General features: G+C 43.5%; 1 protein-coding gene across 3 annotated transcripts in view; it reads left to right on the plus strand.

The window, feature by feature from the left end:
* EXTL3 (exostosin like glycosyltransferase 3) overlaps window positions 1-15317 on the plus strand; it is a 125998-nt gene that overhangs the window by 38664 nt on the left and 72017 nt on the right. The window contains exon 1 of one of the 3 annotated variants that reach the window (XM_021074088.1): window positions 14559-14803. The exons of 1 other annotated variant lie outside the window; for it this stretch is intronic. The gene's annotated coding sequence lies outside the window, so the exon portion shown is untranslated. Of the gene's footprint in view, window positions 1-14558; window positions 14804-15317 lie in introns of those variants that run through there. One more of the 3 variants, XM_021074089.1, reaches the window with a different exon arrangement.

Here is a 15317-nt window from a genome sequence, read left to right on the forward strand (position 1 = left end):
ACATTCTCGCCAACACTTACCTCTTGTCTTTTTGAAAACAGCCATTCTAATAAGTGGGAGGTGACATCTCTTGGTTTTGATATGCATTTCCCCGATGATTAGTGATAATGAGCACTTTTTTTTTTTTTTTTTTGTCTTTTTGTCTTTTTGCCATTTCTTGGGCCGCTCCCGTGGCATATGGAGGTTCCCAGGCTAGGGGTTGAATTGGAGCTGTAGCCTCTGGCCTACGCCAGAGCCACAGCAACGCGGGATCCGAGCCGCGTCTGCAACCCACACCACAGCTCATAGCAACACTGGATCCTTCACCCACTAGCAAGGCCAGGGATCGAACCCACAACCTCATGGTTCTTAGTCGGATTCGTTAACCACTGTGCCACGACGGGAACTCCAATGAGCACCTTTTTTTAACTTGTTGACCATTTTTGTGTATTGCCTATTCAGGTCTTTTTTTCTCCCATTTTTAAAGTGGATTGTTTGGTTTTTTTGCCACTGAATTGTATGAATTCTTTACATATATCTTGGATGTTAACCCTTATCAGACATATGGTTTGCAAATATTTTCTCATCTGTAGGTTGTCTTTTCAATGTATTATTTCCTCGGCTGTCAGAAGCTTTTTAGCCTGTTTATTTTTGTTGCCTGAGATTTTGTTGTCATATAAGTGACAGCTTTTGAAGGAGGTCTTGAGGGGGATGGAGAAGCTTGACAGTTGGACGAGACAACTTGGGTGTGGGAAGGAAATTACAACCAGAGGGATCGGCTTGTGTGTAGCTGTAAGCCAGTATATACATGATGTAGCTGGTGAAGAGCCAGTGTTTCAGAGTAACTACATTGGGGGATAAGGGACCGGGAAGGCAGTTGGAAATTGTCATGTTAAGGAATTTGGACTTTGTTCCACAGGCAAAAAGAAATGTTGAAGATATTCAAGCAAAGAGATGACAGCATCATATATTTATTTTCTAGAAAATTTAACTGTAGGGCAGTTTGGAGGAGAAAGGACCAAAGAGACCAACAGGGTGGACGTCACATTATACCAGGTGATGATGAAGACCTGAAGGAAGGGGATGCAGGGGAATGTTTGCTGAATTCCTACTATGTGCTGGCCATTTTGCATTTGATAGCTCATTTATCACAGAAACCTGAGGTCAGAGAGGTAACTTGGCCAAGAACAGTCATAGTAAGTGTATGGCATAGCTAACATTTGAACCCAGGACCATGTGACTCTAAAGCCCACTCTGAACTACTGTGGGGTCATGAGGGATGGAGCAGGACTGAGAGGTAACCGTAGGATTTTGGATATTAAGCTCTGCCAGCCAGTGGGACACAGTGGGCAAGGGAGACAGGAAGAATAACAGTTGATGTTAATGATAAAAATACTTATTGGGGAGGAGAAAGAATTGGAGAAGATGGAGAAAATGATGATTTTGTTAACAGTCTTTATGAATTTGGTTCAGAAGCTTGAGTTTGTGAAACAGCTAGGACAAGATGTCTAGTAGGAAGCTTGACTCGAGCTCAGAAGGTTAAAAGTAGAGATTTGGTGTGGAGAAAAGGGAACCCTCCTGCACTGTTGGTGGGAATATAAATTGGTACAACTACTATGGAAAACAGTATGGAGGTATCTTAGAAAACCATATATAGAACTACCATGTGACCCAACAATCCCACTCTTGGGGCATGTATCTGGACAAAACTTTCCTTGAAAAAGTCACATGCACCCATATGTTCATTGCAGCACTGTTCACAATAGCCAAGACATAGAAACAACCTAAATGTCCATCGACTGATGAATGGATTAAGAAGATGTGGTATATATACACAATGGAATACTACCTAGCCATAAAAAAGAACAAAATAATGCCATTTGCAGCAACTTGGATGGACATAGAGACTCTCATACTGAGTGAAGTAAGAAAGAGAAAGACAAATACTATATGATCTCACTTATATCTGGAATCTAATATAGGGCACAAATGAACCTTTCCACAGAAAAGAAAATCATAGACTTGGAGAACAGACTTGTGGTTACCAAGGGGAGGGGGAGAGAGTGGGACGGACTGGGAATTTGGGGTTAATAGATGCAAACTATTGCCTTTAGAATGGATAAGCAATGAGATGCTGCTGTATAGCACTGGGAACTATATCTAGTCACTTATGGCAGAGCATGATAATGTGAGAAAAAGGAATGTATATGTGTATGTGTGACTGGGTCACCCTGCTGTATAGTAGCAAATTAACAGAACACTGTAAACCAGCTATAATGGAAAAAAATTAAAATTAAAAAAAAGAGATTTGGGAAGTTCCCTGGTGGCCTAGGGAGTTAAAGATCTGGTGCTGTCACTGCTGTGGCTCAAGTTTGATCCCTGACCCAGGATCTTCCCATATGCTTTGGGTGCGGCCAAAAGAGAAAGAGAGAGATTTGACTGCTGAAGAACCCTTGAATGCATTCAGCCAACAAGGGCTGAATGAGAACAGAATATGGCTAAAGGCAAAATTCTGGGCACACACACTCACAGTTAAAGGGTGAAGGAGAAAGAAAAGCCAGTGAAAGAAAAGAGAAAGAGTGGTGAGAAGCCAAGATTGGACCGTTGCAAGAAGGTAAGTGACTAGGACTGTCATGCAGTCTGCAGAAGGAGGCCTGGGAAGATTCATTGGGATTAATGACTGAGGAAGTCACTAGTTACCTTAATGAGTGCCATTTCTGTAGACGGGCTGGAGCCTGCCTTCTGAGGATCAAAGAGTGGATGGTGATGGAGGAAGTGGACATGGAGGAGAGATTGTGTTCTTTTAAGAATTTTGGTAAATGATGATGATGATAGCAGTTAACATTATGAGGACCTACTATTTGCCAGGCGCTAGGCTAACAGTTTACCCTCATTATCCAGGATAGTCCTTATAATACTCCTAAGAGGTAGCTACTCTTATTATCCCCATGTTCTGATGGGGAAATTATAGCTGAGAGTGTGTAGGGAGGTTAAGTAATACGCCCAAGCTTATACCACTAATAAATAGAATAAAGATTCAAAACCTACATCTGAGTTCAGAGCTTGTGCTGTAAGATGATGGTAGTTGAGGCCTGAGCCTGTGTGTAAGCAATGGGGGAAATCCTTGTGGTGAGGAGACTATTGACTTAATGTGGCAAAGAGAGATTAATGGATGGAACAAGGTCCGAAGGAAAGATACTAGATCACATTAAAAAATAGAGTGCTTGGTTCTGGATATCTCTTTGTCAAAAGCCACAACAGATAAGAGAATCCATGAATTTATACCCAGATATCAGCCAAAGTAGTATCCTTTTTTTTTTTGAGATTTAAATCAAATTGGCTTACATTTCCATTCAGCATCCTTTGGGAAGTTCAGTGCCTACTCCAAGATTTCTGTTAATTCCTGGGAGCTGGGAGCTGATCTTTGTTTGGCTTTGGCATTTCTGCTTCCACTAAATTCTTCATCTCACTTGTAACTCAGTTCTCAAGTTCGTTTTCTTTGGTTCCATTCTGACCCAGTTGTAAAACGAGATCTGCCCCCAATCTTTTTTCTTGCATTTCCTTCCACATCCCTCACATCAGGCATTTGTACGTGGATCAGATATTACTGACAGCTTGGGGGATTTTCCATCCTTAGCAACACAAACAAAGTGCAATAATAGATATTTCTATTTTAAACATACTTTCAACTCCCCCATCACCGGAACTTTCTCCCCAAGTTTTAATCTCACACATTGTTATTTGAGACGCAACTCTCTATGCCCCCATTTCCTCTCCTTTTAGCTCTCTTTCAATCCTCTTATTCTTGGTCTTTTTTTTTTTTTTTTTTTTTTTTAATGTGGATCTGTTTAGAGCTCTCTTTCAGTTTTACTGTAAGTCTAGCTTTCTTTTATACTTCAAGTGTTCATATCAATGTAGTTTCCTCAATAAGGCATTTTCTACCCCTAAGATGAACTCTGGCATCAGTGGTTAAAATAATAGTTTTTCACCCTAATATTTATAGATAGGTTTAAAAGTGGGAAGAGGGAATTCAAAAGAGATTATGTTTGTCGCATCTGTTATCTCTGTTGAGGTGAGGGGAGGCTCATAAAGATCTGACAGCTGAGATGAGAGATTCTATCGATAGAAATTTACCAGATTTCTATGGAGTTCCAATCATGGCTCAGTGGTTAACAAATCCAACTAGGAACCATGAGGTTGTGGGTTCGATCCCTGGCCTTGCTCAGTGGGTTAAGGATCTGGTGTTGACATGAGCTATGGTGTAGGTTGTAGATGTGGCTTGGGTCCCGCATTGCTGTGGCTCTGGTGTAGGCCAGTAGCTACAGCTCCATTTAGACCCCTAGCCTAGAAACCTCCATTTGCCATAGGTGCAGCCCTAGAAAAGTATAAAAAAAAAATTTTTTTTTTTACCAGATTTCTAAAACATTATAAAATACCGTCTTTACATAGTATGATTCCTTTAAGCCTACACACTTAAGGAATCCATTTTCTTGCTAGAGATGAATTCTTCAGTTTACTGAGTACTCTGGTCAATATGAGAAAAGTAGAAAAATCAGTGGAGAAGGAAAATGTCGGTGTAAGCAAACAAGGCCAGGCAATGAAGATCACAGCCCCTGCTAATCCTTTCTCTCTCCCAACATAGGCATGAACATACATGGTAAGCAGTCTTGACATTGCACTGAGGCTAGAGAGCTGTTCATCTTGCAGCTGAAAAAGGATAAAGGAGTTGCGTTGGTTTTATAAAGTTCCAGAATAAATTACCTCAAACGTAGTAATTTAAAACACAGATATATAGGAGTTCCTGCTATGGTGCAATGGGTTAAGAATCCATCTGCCACAGCTTAGGTTGCTGTGAAGGTGTGGGTTTGGTCCCCAGCCTGGCACAGTGAGTTAAAGGCTCCAGCTTTGCCTCAGCTGCAGCCTACCCTGCAGCTGTGGCTTGGATTTAATCTCTGACCCAGGAATTTCCATATGGCATGGGCCATCAGAAAATTTTAAAAATGAAAATAAAACACAGCTATTTGTTCTTTTCTCATGTCTGTGGGTCAGGAATTCAGCAGCAGCTTAGCTGGATGGTTCTGGCTCAGGGTCTTCCATGAAGCTGTAATCATCCGAAGGCTTGATTGGGGCTGAAGTGTCTTCCAGTCTCACTCATATGGCTGCAGGCAGGGAACCTCAGTTTCTTATCATAAGAACCTCTTTCTAGAGTTGCTCAGGGAGGCAAAATAGAAATGTCTCAGTATTTTGTCATATAAAGAAAAAGCAACCGTTTACCATCACCAACATTTCATAAAGACATTTTAATATATGTGAAGGGGAAGGACATAATCTCAAGGTAAATAATAAGTTTAGCTTTATTAAAAACTCAGTAACTTGCCTTTGCTTTTCTCATGTAATTATGGACCGATGAAAACTTTATCCTATCTTGGTCTGCAAACTGTCATTTCGGAACCAAAGATGATTATGAGAATCATGTAGAAACACATGATAGTCCATTCAAAGTAAGCAAAAACAGGGAAGAAATGGAAATGGTTGATATATAAAGATAGCAGTTTTATAAAGTCATGCTCAGGAGCTGTAAGGAAGCCACAGAGTTGGCAAATATTTAAATTATCAGCTTTGTGAATTTTTTTTTTTTTTTGGCTATTAATTTATGTTCCTACTAGTACTTAGATGTTTTGTGTAAGCTAAATATGAAATATAAGAAAATACTGAGCATCATTGCAACATGGTTAAATGTGCATAAAAATACTACAAATGTGTGTAGAATTTGACTTTTAAAGGATTTTCATACTTAGCATATTTCACATATGGTTAAAATATTTTTGGATTATTGACATCACTAAGTCATCCTTTTTCTAAATAATCACCTCTTCACTTTAGAGACATGCTTTTCTTCAAACCTACACAATGTAATGATGTGTGTCCTTTTTTAAGGAGAGAATGAAACATCCAGTGCTATCCATTGCAACTGAACCTTGGGTTGTTAGTTTTAGCCCCCTAAGTTGATGTATTTGTATAAATGTGGTCATATTTCATTTGGTTCCATTTTTGACCTGTGGCCTAGTATTTGCAAGACTTCTGAAGGCTTGAGTTGAATAAGGGCCAATGGTTATTTTGTTCTGGAATTAACTGGGTCCCACCATTTAGATTGAGAATTAATATTTAGGAACATTGGGATTATAGTGAAAAACTTTCTCTTTAGCGCAATCTACTTCAAACCCTCATGAATTGTTTTAAAATCTCCACACTTTTCTTTTGAAAATCTGGTTGGCAGGGAATACTGTTTGTTTTTTTAATGCAAAAATTCCATTATTTTAAAGATGTGTTTTGAAAGTCTTAAGTAAAATTATTTTTGGAAATTGCTCTTTCAGTTTTGATTTTCCAGCCAAACTGGTTAACTGAGAAGTCAATTAATGTTCTTTAAGTACTTTAAGTACTTCTAAGACATGTGGCTAATTTACTTTTCTTTTTTCTTTTTATGGCCACACTTGTGGCATATAGAAGTTCCCAGGCCAGGGGTCAAATCAGAGCCACAGCTGAACGCGCATCCTCATGGACACTATGCCGGGTTCTTAACTTGCTAAGGCACAGTAGGAACTCCTAATTTTCTATGGGAATGCCTTGTTTTCAGGAAGCATTTTTTTAAATTTATTTTTAAAATTATAGTTGATTTAGGAGTTCCTGTGATGACTCAGCAGTCAATGAACCCTACTAGTATCCTTGAGAATGCGGGTTCAATCCCTGGCCATGCTTAGTGGGTTAAGGATTCAGAGTTGCTGTGGTGTAGGCTGGCAGCTGTAGCTCCAATTTAACCCCTAGCCTGGGAACCTCCATGTGCTGCAGGTACAACCCTAAAAAAAATAAAATAAAATAAATTATACTTTATTTACAATGTTGTGCCAATTTCTGCTGTACTGTAAAGTGCAGGAAGCCTTTTTAAGTGAAAGTAGTGAGCAGTTGATTTTGTGAATCTCTGGGTAACTTTTTTGGTATTAGGACAATCCTGGAGTCACAGAGCTGTGTACAATTTGAACACTGGAACTCAACCGTCAATGCTCTAACTTTTCTTTCTTCTGGTTATAGCTCTCATTACGTCAACTTTTTCACCTAGTCATTCATGCCATGTCATGGCATGTTGTGCTAACTGGGCACATTTTTGCTATTCACTGGCCTAATTTAGGGCAAGTGTTAGGTGCCTTTGGCCTTTGGCAAGCTTTGTATCATTATTTGGAACTTCCAGGATCAAGCTTAGAAATTTTGATGCCATTTTGTTATCTACTGACCATCAGGTGTGACTGCTTCCCCACAGCTGTCCTGACATAGTGAGTGGAGAATAAAAACTCAGAGAAGTTAGGGCTCTTGAGGGAAAAGGGGGACATAGACATAAATACGTAACATTTGAGGGACGGTAACTAATTTTTAGAATGTTAATTGGCCATTCCAGATTACATGTCATATCATTAATGGCTTTGCCTCAGGCTAAGCTTCTCGATGTGAAACTAGTGTAAAAATTATTTTTCTCAGCCACATGCAAGGTAACGAGGAAATGAGTTAAATCCCCCCCCCTTTTTTTTTGGATGATAATAAGTGCTTTGTTTTGGAGCTGATGTTAACTCATTGTTCTCGATACAAGTTATTTGCAAACCACCCACTTGGCCCTACCTTGTGGCAGATAAAAACCAGCCTCTTTTAAAAGGTAATGTGAAAGCCAGGACTTTCAGACTGAGCCATTTAGCCGGCTAGAGTGCTCTCTATGGAGCCTCAGAAGATGACCTTTTGTCTTTTGGCATTGATGGACCAAAGAGAAGAGTAACCTTGGAACTCTAATCTAGAAATCGTCATCCATTGTTCCAAATATAAGCCACAAAATTGCTCAATCATTTATATATTAAAAAGATCTTGAGTAGTGTTTGTCAGCACTTTCTTTTAAAATCAAAGCATTATGGAGAGAACAAGTTCTTATCTGATTTCAACTCACTGATAATTCCTGAATCACCTTCACAAGGTTGCTGGGGGTCACCAACGGCTTGGCGGTGATTGATCTAGAAGCCTTGCTGAGTGGATTGTGGGTCTGGCCATCATTGTGGAAAGTGACCACGGGTGCCTCCCCCTCTCAGACCAGAAGTAACTTTTATCATCAGTTTCTCCTTCTATAGGACTAAAACCCCTTTATCCTGGATATTAACATTTTGGGAAAAATAGGTGATCAGTGGAGACCCCTTAGGAGAGCATTTTCCTGAAATTTAAAAAATAAACCATTTTTTGGTATAAAAAACAGTCTTGCTTAGTGTAATTTTCACATTGTATGCATTTTATATTTATTTCTCTGACATCTACAACTCAAACTGTAATTCCCTTATGAAAGAAATAAGTGCTTACCAACTTCTGTAGCCAATTTTAAAATCTTTTTTTAATCATTTCTACATTTTAACTCATTTAACAGAATTAGATGCCTTAGTTAAATCTATTAATGCAGCATGCAGCTCATGTTGCCATTTTCAGCATTTCCCTGGCACTGCTGTATAGTAGAGTTGATAAGATTCCAGGCTCTGGGGTCAGTCTGCTAGAGTCCAGTTCCTGGCACCACCACCTACCAGATGTGTGATTTGGACAATTTACTTAACCTCTCTGGCCTCAGTTTTCCCATCTGAGAAATGAGGAATCATACTGGTCCTTACTGTGTAGGGTTGTTAGAGGGACTAAATGAGATAATTCATGTCGAAAACAGAGAAACTTACTCACAGTAGCCTAAATAAGACTTTCTTTCTGGTTAATAGTAGGGCCACACGAGCAATCTCATGGGTACCCAGTGACAGCTGGGATACATAAGTACCAGAGCTGGACAGTAGGCAGCCTCTGGGACTGGCGTTTCTCCCTCCATCTCCCACAGGTTTGTTTGCTTCCTACTGTGTGTTGGCTCGATTTTCTGCAGACCAGCTTTCTTGGTTTATCACTATGCATGTGCCCAGAAATTCTTTACCCCAAATCTCTACAACTTTTGGGATAAAGCACTCTCCAGCACCTGCCTCAGCTTCACAGTGTTACTCCTCTAGGTGAGAGTGAGTCCAGTCAGCTGGAGCCAGAGAGGAAGAGGCTGTACAGAAAGAATGGTGCCTCATTGCAGAGGCTGACGGGGTTTAAGGTCTCTTGGCAGGGGGTGGGGGTGAGGCAAGCAGTCTCTTGGCATCTCTAGGATAATCACAGTGATGATGTTCAAGGGTGATTAAAGGCTCCTTTTCCTTGACCCTTTCTTTCTTTCTTTCTTTCTTTCTTTCTTTCTGTCTTTCTTTCTTTCTGTCTTTCTTTCTTTCTGTCTTTCTTCCTTTCTGTCTTTCTGTCTTTCTTTCTGTCTTTCTTTCTGTCTTTCTGTCTTTCTTTCTTTCTGTCTTTCTTTCTTTCTTTCTGTCTTTCTTTCTTTCTGTCTTTCTTTCTGTCTTTCTTCCTGTCTTTCTTCCTGTCTTTCTTTCTGTCTTTCCACTGCACCTCCAGGATGTAGAAGCTCCTGGGCCAGAGATCAAACCCACACCACAGCAGTGACCCAAGCCACAACAGTGACAACGCTGGATCTTTTAACTGCTAGGCCACCGGGGAACTCTGCCTTGACCATTATTTATTTTTAAAACTTCTAAAAATGGAAGGATAATATACATGTAGAGACATATAGGGACACATATAGTAAGTATACAGGGCTTGATGGATTTGGACAAACTAAACAACCGCACTCAACTCAAGAAGCAGAGCATGAGTAGCACTCAGGGAACCCCTTTGCTCCCCTCCAGTCACTACTCCTAAGAGTAAATTAGTTTTGCCTTTTTTTATACATTGTATAAATGGAATCATACCCTACATACTTTTTCATGTCTGACTTTCTTTGCTTAAACTGTTTGAGACCTTCCCCAATATTGTGTATGTTTGCAAAAACAACCCAAACTAAAAAGGAGTTCCCTGGTAGCTCAGTGGGTTAAGGATCTGGCATTGTCTGTGTGGTGGCTCTGGTCGCTGCCGTGGCATGGGTTTGGTCCTTGGCCTGGGAACTTCCACATTCTGTGCGATGGCCAAAAAATCAAAACAAAACAAAATATTGTGTGTATTTGCAAAGCATTCATGCTCATTGCTACAAAGTATTCCATTGTATGAATACACTATCCTGCAGTCTACCACCGATGGACATTTGGGTAGTGTATTTCCTGTTTCTATTTCTAATGGCTCTGCTGTGAACTGGTTTTGTTAGTACTGGTTACTTGTACCACCTGAGGCTTATTTAGGGTGTGGTGAATTATTTTCCATTACATGGAATTGGACTGATGATTTCTTACGGGTGAATATTGTTAGGCTTTTTTGGGTGATTTCTTACCTTTTTATGTTGTGATTTTCATGGTACGAAGGCAGGGTTATGTTTTAGACAGTTTGCATATGTGAAAGAACCTTGAATATATTTTGACAGGTGCTCAGCTCTTAATTGATGAAATGAATGGATAAACAAATGGTGCATGCTTCCTTCTTTTCTGGGAACAAGCTCTATTTACAGGAGAGGCTCCAACTGCCATGTTTAGACAGGGTTGACCTGCCGCTTAGCCAAAGCTGATTGATTGAGGAGTGGACACAGGACCCAAGCCAGGCCAATAATGTCTGTCTTGTGAGAGTTTAAAATGTGCAACCTGGAGTTCCCGTTGTGGCTCAGCAGTAATGAACCCGACTAGTATCCATGAGGACACAGGTTTGATCCCTGGCCATGCTTAGTGAGTTAAGGATCCGGTGTTGCTGCTGTGAGTTGCCATGTAGGTTGCAGAGGTGCTTGGATCTGGCATGGCCGTGGCTGTGGTGTAGGCCAGCAGCTGCAGCTCTGATTCGACCCCTAGGCTGAGAACCTCCACATGCCTTGGGTGCAGCCCTAAAAAGATTAAAAAAAAAAAAAAAAAAGTGGAACCAAAAGAGACTGGGCACTGCTGAGTCCCTATGACTGTGCTCTAGAGAGAAGATCCATAGTTTCCTGCTGTTTAGTACCAAAGGCATAGTGATTTCTGCTCTTCTCTGCTTCCTTGAAATGGACAAAGATCTACATACATGACTGTTAAATAATGATGCAAAACTATTTCGATTATGTGCCAAAATGCAATAGTATGTTGTGAAAGGTCACAATATGGAAAGATGGGTGAAGACAAGCTTCATTCTGTATCCTGTTGCTTTGGCTTTCTTTCTCAGGGAGATCTTCTGTCAACATGATTACATTTCCTGAGCCAGAAATTGCAATAGTGAGGTGACAGTCCGGGAGAGGAGTCATGAGGGCTTGAACCAAGAACTAGGTGTCATGAGACTGCAGAGGAGGGGTGGTAAAGATCCTATGGGTCAAGACTTTAAGTCTTGGAAATTGATTTAACATGGTGGTAATGAGAGAACTCAAGGATCATGCTAGGCTTTGAGTTTCTGTGTTAGGAAAAATAATGGGCACACTCTTATAAATAAGGGCATTTGAGGAGAGCATGGGGGAAGGGATAAAGATGAGTTCAGTGTGGGATTTATTAAGTTTAAGGTCCTGGTAAGACAACCAGATTTTTCTAGTCAAGACCATTGACTTTGGAGTTAGAGAGACTTGGAGTTACATCTGTACTTTGCATCTCACTTCGAGATCTTGGGTACCTTAGTTATTTAGCCTCTTTCCCTGTCAGTTCCCTGTTTAGAAGCTGATACTACCCTGGAAGGATCTAAATGAGACAGTGCCGGAGTTCCTGTCATGGCGCAGTGGTTCACGAATCCGACTAGGAACCATGAGGTTGCAGGTTCGGTCCCTGCCCTTGCTCAGTGGGTTAACGATCCGGCGTTGCCGTGAGCTGTGGTGTAGGTTGCAGACGCGGCTCGGATCCTGAGTTGCTGTGGCTCTGGTGTAGGCCGGTGGCTACAGCTCCGATTAGACCCCTAGCCTGGGAATCTCCATATGCTGCGGGAGCGGCCCAAGAAATAGCAAAAAAAAAAAAAAAGAAAAAAATAAATAAATGAGACAGTGCCTACCAAAGGCTTATTGCCTGGCAATTGCGTATTCATAAAATATGTATTCATAGGATGATGATGGAGTGATGATGTCTGGGGTGCAGTTGGAAAAGAGGCACCAGGGTGATGCACTGAGGGATCTATTTCGAGGTGGAGATGATGCAAGGAAAGAAGTATGGGGAGGAAAAGAAAGTAGCCCAGTCATAGTTAGAGATACGAACTGTGTGAGTAAGAGGAAGAAGTGGGAGAGAAGGGGCTCATAACAGCCAAAGTAGGCAGGTGGTCAGCAGCACCCAGGGCTCCAGAGATGTCAAGTTCAACCACATTTTGGCTGGGTATCCGTTTTCTTCTTAAAGCTTGACTGTTAGTAGAATCAAATTTAAGTTGGCACTAGGGGCATCAATGTGTTAAGTAACTGAGATGTGTAAGAAGACATTCAGGCTGAGTCCTCCAGGAAGCAGCTCTCTGCAGGTCCTTTCTTGTCCAACACCTGGTGATGAACCATCTCTGGCTTCTGGGCTTCTGTTGTGTCTCCTTCCACACCGCCCAATTTCTGCCTGCTGCCACAGACCTCTGGAGGAGAGCCAAGAAGATGAACTGTTTAAAAAAAAAAAAGGACAACTTTAGGCTATTCATGATATTTAGGCAGTTTTCCCCATTTTCATTTCTTGTGACTTTTTTTTTCTTTTTAGGGCTGCACCCTTGGCATATGGAGATTCCCATGCTAGGAGTCGAATCAGAGCTATAGGTGCTGGCCTACACCACAGCTACAGCAACATGAGATCTGAGCCGCATCTGCAACCTACACCACAGCTCATGGCAACGCTGGATCCTTAACCCATTGAGTGAGGCCAGGGATTGAACCCGCGTCCTCATGGATACAAGTCGGGTTTGTTAACCACTGAGCCACAACAGGAACTCCTGCTTTTGATTTTTTTTTTTTTTTTTTTGTCTTTTTGCCTTTTCTAGGGCCGCTCCCATGGCATATGGTGGTTCCCAGGCTAGGGGTCCAATTGGAGCTGTATCCACCAGCTTACAGCACAGCCACAGCAACGTGGGATCCGAGCCGAGTCTGCAACCTACACCACAGCTCACGGCAATGCCGGATCCCTAACCCACTGAGCAAGGTCAGGGATCGAACCCACAACCCCATGGTTCTTAGTCGGATTCGTTATCAACTGTGCCACGATGGGACTCCCTCCTGCTTTTGATTTTTAAAGCATTTTGATTTTTACTTCCCTGCTTCCAATTTTCCCCAACAAGATTGGTGAAAGAAAGGGGTTGCTTTTGTAGGTATATGATGGTGATAAATTTGTTCTTAGGAATAAAGGGAAAAGGAGAGAAAAGAGGATGGTGAGAGGGGAGAGTGAGGAGATGTCAGGAAAGAAAAAAAGGGGGAGCAGAAAAAGGAGGGGCTGATAAGTATGGAGAGATGTAGAAAGTGCTCTAGAAAACAGGTTGCTAGGTTTTTAGAAGTTTGTTTTGCAGATGGAATCCTTAGCCCAAACTGTCCCTTGTGGGAAACTAATCAATCTTCAGTGTTTGTCGGCCTCTGGGCTCCTCTAAGGAGGGCGTGTAGATGAGACAGGGCAGCTGTGGAGCCGTCTCAGGGGGTGCAGTTCAGCTAACGTGCAGACCACCCAAGCACAGGGATCAGAGCCAGCCCCTGCCTGGCCCTTCCCAGCTTCTCCAGGTCCTCGTGTGTTTCAGGTTCCCTGGTCAGGTCCCTGGAGTAGAAGCCCTGCCCTTTGGAAATTAAAAACATGTTTTAAAAAAGTTGAGGCAAACTTGATCTTAGATTATATTGCGGTTATAGATTTTACATAATGGCTTTAACTCATTCCTGAGTGAATAATAATGATCAGATGTGTGGAGTTCCTTCTCCCACCTCATCGTTTCATTTTTCTGAAAAGTCGCATCTTGACTTCACAGGTGTGTAAGTTGATAGTCAACGCGTCTCTTCCGACCGTAGAATGTGTGCATGTTTTGCTTCACAGGAGTTGATTCTATTTAAACTAGTATTTAAACTAGTGTCGCCCTTTCCTCCCAGGTTTGCTTGATCATGCCAAGGCGACTGGACTAAAGCACTGTTTCTGCAAAGCCCCGGGGATTTTTTCCTTAGGCCACCCGGCCTTTTCTTTGTTGTAACATATTCGGAGTGTTTCACAACTCCAGACCTTTGCCGGAGACCGGTCAGCTCACTAAGGAAGGCCTTTGCCGTGGGAATGGCTTTAGTTTTAGAATTGATTCACGGGTCTGGCTCCAAGCCGCTGAGCCTCTCGAGTCGGAGCGCGTCCCAGAACCGGCGGGAGCAATCTCTCCGCAGCCCCCTAGAGAGGATTTTTGGACAGGGTCGGGGGCGTGGGCAGGACGCAGGTCTGAGGGCCCAGAAGGGCTGGCGGCCGAGCGCTTGCTTGGCGCCGGCGCCTCTCGCAATCCCCAGCGCCTCTGATCGCGGACCTTGCTGAGCCCCGCAGTGAGGCCAAAGGCCTCGGCGGCCGTTCGGGAACTGTCGGCAAAGTCACAGAGGCCCTGGCCCCGCCCCTCTGCCCAGCGCCTCAGCCCGCGCCCCGCCCCCCCTGGTTCGGCCATTTCCGGCGCGGCGCACTTCGGCAAATTCCGCCGGTGCTGGTCGGAAATGGCTGCTTGCCAGCAGGGGGAGCGGAGGATCCGGCGCGGCCTGGAAGGCGGGCTGCAGGCGGCGAGAGCGGCTTTTGGGAACCCAAGACTCGCGCAGGCGGCGGCGGTTCGTCTCTGAACTGGAAGCCGGTAGGACTCCTGGCGGCTGCGGGAGCCCGGAGCAGCCGGGGCGGCGGTGGCCCGGAAGGGGCTCGTGGTAGGGATCCTGGGGCTGGTGGTGAGCGCCGTGTGCCGGGCGGGACCGGGTCCGGCCGAGCTGGGGCCGCCGGAGCCCGGGGGAGCCTGCTGCCCGGCGTAGCGGGGGCGTGCAGTCTCGGAGGAGGCCTTCCCAGATGTCTTGGGGACCTGAGAGAGGACCTCCAGGGCCCTAGCACCAGCAAGGAGGGGTAACGGGTCCCCGTGGGGCTCTAAACGCGACCTCCCCACCCCCACACACCCCCTATAGCCCTAGTTACCTCGCACCCACCTCCACCCCTTTTCCTCAAAGCTCGGCCTCAGCTGTGCAGCCTCTTATGCTTCTTGAAGCCCTCCCCCTTCCTTTGCCCTCTGTGTTTGTTCAGCTGCTTGTGTAGAGCATCTTCAGCGAATGAAGGGGCATCCTGGACCGCCCCCTCCCATTTTCTGCGGGCACCCACTCCCGCATCTGCTTTCCGCTGCATTCAGACACAGTCGCCTGCAGCTGCGCTTCCTCTGGCGCTTTTCACCAGGCT

The sequence above is a fragment of the Sus scrofa genome, chromosome 14 (assembly GCF_000003025.6).
Source record: "Sus scrofa isolate TJ Tabasco breed Duroc chromosome 14, Sscrofa11.1, whole genome shotgun sequence".
NCBI lineage: Eukaryota > Metazoa > Chordata > Mammalia > Artiodactyla > Suidae > Sus > Sus scrofa.